The 4201-nt window shown below is 45.8% G+C and overlaps 1 long non-coding RNA gene across 1 annotated transcript; it reads left to right on the plus strand.

Moving 5' to 3' along the window:
- The first annotated feature begins 981 nt into the window (after window positions 1–981).
- Window positions 982–3766, plus strand: LOC136018411 (uncharacterized). Its single transcript, XR_010614404.1, has 4 exons — window positions 982–1428; window positions 2062–2104; window positions 2427–2535; window positions 2836–3766. It is a non-coding gene; the product is annotated as an uncharacterized LOC136018411 (long non-coding RNA).
- The last annotated feature ends 435 nt before the right edge of the window (window positions 3767–4201 follow it).

Below are 4201 nucleotides of genomic sequence, written 5' to 3' on the forward strand. Positions count from 1 at the left end.
AAAGGGAAATGTTATAATTGGCTACTATTTTCCATGTAGGAGTGCTTTACTTTTGAGAGTGCTGTTACCCATGGCAGTACCCATGCAGCCGGGGGTCCTGGGTTGTGGGTGGGTTGTAGATGCATAGTGAGACGTGTTTCATACCCCTAAGAACATCTAGTGTCAACAGAGGGGAAGGGGAACACAGCACAGGAGGCAATTTCCAAAGTTGACTGCTGCTGCTCAGTGGGATTAGCCACCAAGCCCCGGGTTTAGCCTCGTGTTTGCTTCTCCCGACCCTGCTATGGGCTATATGACATCCCAGGGTCGCTTGTGGCTGGCCTGGAGGCTGCTGAACAACTGCAGAGCAGTGTGCCTGTTGCCGTTTTCCTCCTGCTGCCTCCTCCTCCCTGGAGCCAGGGATGCAGCTCGAGCTGGCACGGCCCCTGCAGCCCTCAACATGCTTGGAGTTCCTTTTTTAGTAAAATGGCTTTGTCTCAAAAGTGCTGTGGAGCAAAGCCTGTCCCCGCTGCCCCCCTCCTTGCACTCAGTGCGTTGGAGGTGCCAGGCTGACGTGCCAGAAATACTCCTTTATCCTCAGAGACTGAGCATCCCCTAGCCTGTCCCCAGCCCAGCGCCTGGTTTACCCAGTGAGAGCCGCCTGCCACTCCCTGCCCTAGCAGGTCCCTCTCTGGTGAGGGCTGGTGGCAGCATTGTTCTTTTGTTCATTTTAAATGTGACATCTAACGAATGGACAGAAACCATCCACTCTTTTTTTCTTGGCCTGGGATAACAAATAACTTGCATGCAGCTGTAAAACACTGCACCCAGGGCAGGATTTTGCTGGCTGCAGTATGACACTCTGCACAGTGTCATTAGCTTCTTCCATACTCAGCTTTGCCCTTTTGGCACTGGTTCTGAGCAGCCCACACTACTGGTGCTGAGGCATGGCCAGGGTGCTAGGAAGCAAAATGACACAAAGTGGTGATGGGGGTAAGTACCTTCATCTGTTGTTGCTTTTGGTTGTGCTCCATTTCCCAGTTCTGATGTCTTCTGATTTCAGAAAGGGCTTTGGCTCTGTTTGCCAGTATTCCATCGCATAAACAATTTACTTGTCCAAATGTCTCCTCCAGCTTGGGGTGGGGATGACTGGCATGACCTTGCCCTCTGTGGAGGTACAAAAGGAAGGCAGAGAATAAAGGGAGGAGCGGTGGGCAGGGAGCCTAACAAGGGAAAATGGCCCAGTAGGGAAGTCAGGGAGATACTGGGAGCTAATGATCTGCTAACGAGGCTGATAAGAAACCTGTGGAGATAGAGTGAGCAGTAAATTGAGGTGGTTGGAGGTAGGGTGTGGAGGTTTATAAGTATCTGAACATGGGGGAGGGATGGAATTAAAGCAAAGAAGACAAGGCTGGATGAGGGATGAAGGCAGGATGTTTGGTGTTGCAGGTAAGAAGGGGTAGACTTGCATTTGCAAGTTTACTGAACTGATTTGTTTCTTACTCATTTAGATTAGGTATTAGGAAGCTCTTCCCTGTGAGGGTGTTGAGGCGCTGGCACAGAGTGCCCAGAGAAGCTGTGGCTGCCCCATCCCTGGCAGTGTTCAAGGCCAGGTTGGACACAGGGGCTTGGAGCAACCTGCTCTAGTGCAAGGTGTCCCTGTGCATGGCAAGGGGGTGGAACTGGATGAGCTTCAAGGTCCCTTCTGACCAAAACCAGTCTGTGATTCTATCAGGATTTTGTTTTCTCTGATGCCTTGTTGGAGCTCAGTGTTCCTGGCTCAGCTCTGAGCTCCAGCAAGGGGTCCCTGTCTCTTCTAGAGCCCATCTGCATCTTTGCCAGCATATGGGACAGATGCTTGTACACACACTGTTTCTGTGGCTGCTGGTATGAGCCTAAGTGTGAGAGAGTGTCTCTGGTTTGAGGAAATAAAGTGCTAGACAGCAATACAATCCTTGGTGATGTGACAGTGTTCTGTTGGGTACTGGGGTGAGTTTTGTCTTTCTATTTAGTTATTTTTAATCTATTTCTATATGTCTCCTGCCACCCTGGATGACTCTGCTCTGGTCCCATACCCTGAAGGAAGAATGTTACCTGTCAGATTTCTCTTTCTACATACTGAGAGGTGAGTCTGGAACTTCAGAATAAGGCAGGATGGTTCTATGATTAAGGTCATATGCATTTGAATGCCGTCCTGCCAAACTGGATTCAGTTTCCTCAGTTACCCAAACTGAACTCTTTCAAGATGATTATTGTGGTTTTGGCCAAGGTTTGGTGTTTTCAGACATTGCATTTTTCCAGTTGCAATAGGTATTAGAGCTGAATTTTGCATGCGTGGTGTAAAGGCCTCTGAGAAACAAGTTTTTTGGACAGTTTGGACACCGCAAAATTAGTAAAACTTTTTTACTTTGTTCTGAATATTTCTCATCCCTCCCTATTATCACAAGACGTGATTCAGCTGCAGGAATACTTATGTTGTTTTTGGATGACCTGATAATGGGAAGTACATAAAACCCATGAGGCCATGACCAGTTTTGTCTTACATGCTCAAGTAAGGTACGGTGCAGAGCAGTAAACAGTAAGTAGAAAACAAAACCTGAAACCATTAAAATGTATCCCGCCCTCTGTGCAAATGAGGGGCAGAAGATACTTAGGAAAATCACTGGGAATAGAGCAACTGTTGCTGAACTCCAGTTAATGCAAAGATGGTGTTCATGTAAATCCTTCTGTGTAGATAAGGTCCCATTTCAGCCACTCATCTGACACCAGATCAGATTTATTCTGACTCTGGGTGTTATGTTAGATGGTGAATAAAACTGTTGCTTACTGACAGAGTAACTTCTATTTGTCTTGAAGGATGGTGACATCACTGTGTCCTATATTAGGGCCTGAAGATGGCTGATCAGTTTCTACATCCCCAGACCCTGCTGGAAACCTGAACTGTTAACCTGAATGCTCGTTTTTTATGTGTTTTCCGTTAAAAACAGTTTAAAAGCATCTCTGTTACTGTGAGTTCTTCCTTATTTGTCATAAAGGGGGAAAAACACCAAACAGGAATTAACAAGAGGATTTCTTGGTGACTTCAGTCCCTCATTAGGAGGTTTATGATCAGGCTTTGGGAAAGCTTTCCTTGAATTATTTTAAGGTTCTAATGATAAAAAACTCGGGGAGGTCATGCACATGGGGGATTTAATACCCATTCAGAACCATCTGGCATTAGATTACATGCAGGGAAAGAACAAAATCTGGCAGTAATATTCATCTCCATTAACCCAGAATACAGGCTGATATGATTATAGCAGAGAAAATACTCTCACTATTTCACGAGGAAAAGCTGTTAATAGACCTGAGCTAAACTGGTTTATAAAACTGAAGACTTTCCAAAGCATGAATCTTGCCATCCATCAAGTGCATTTTGTTTGGCTTTTAATATGTGCTTCATATCTTTTTAACCCTGACAACTAACATGTAAGGGTATAAAATATTGCTAGGGTGAAAGATAATGTTTGCAGCTCCTATTTCACTCTGTGAGTGCAGTCTGAGTAGTGCAAGCACAATACAGGAGTAGACCCCATTCATGATTTGCTTCTACCTGTTTCTGAGAGCATCAATGGGACCATGATCTCAGTGACATCCTCGGCAAAACTCCCACTGATGTTGGTGGTGACTAGATAACTTTCACTTTAATCATTCTCCAAGACCCTGGACCAGCTATGTGTTTAAGCATGTGCTTGACCTTGAAGCCCACTGACTAGTGAGGGTGTTTGGCGCAAACCCAGTTATGAGAGAAAACACTGGGGAGATAGTCACTTCCCATCCAGATTAACTTTCACCGTAACTGCTGGGCAGGCTCCCTTCAGCTTCCCATGATGTTCATTACCTCTTGCATCATTTTAATCTGGAGAATGGCTTCTCCAGAGATGGTGTCTCTGTGCCTTCCAAGTTTTCCTCTCCTCTTCCAGCTCAGTGCAGTGCTCGCAGTCAGATAGCGCTTGTCCTTCAGCCAATGTTATGATTCACTTGCTGTATAGAAAGCAAAACCATATGGAAGACAAGAAAAGGGCCATTTATCTCTAAGTCTATTGAGATGTGAACATCTCGCATTAAGGCTTTAGTTCAGCCAGCCTTTCTTGCACATGTTGCTGTCATCTCTTTCTACCAGAACAGAGATGGATTCCTGCATCAGCCAAAAGGATCCTCTCAGCTTGTCATCTGGTTTGTA

Source organism: Lathamus discolor, chromosome 7, assembly GCF_037157495.1.
Source record: "Lathamus discolor isolate bLatDis1 chromosome 7, bLatDis1.hap1, whole genome shotgun sequence".
In the NCBI taxonomy this organism is placed as follows: Eukaryota; Metazoa; Chordata; class Aves; order Psittaciformes; family Psittacidae; genus Lathamus; species Lathamus discolor.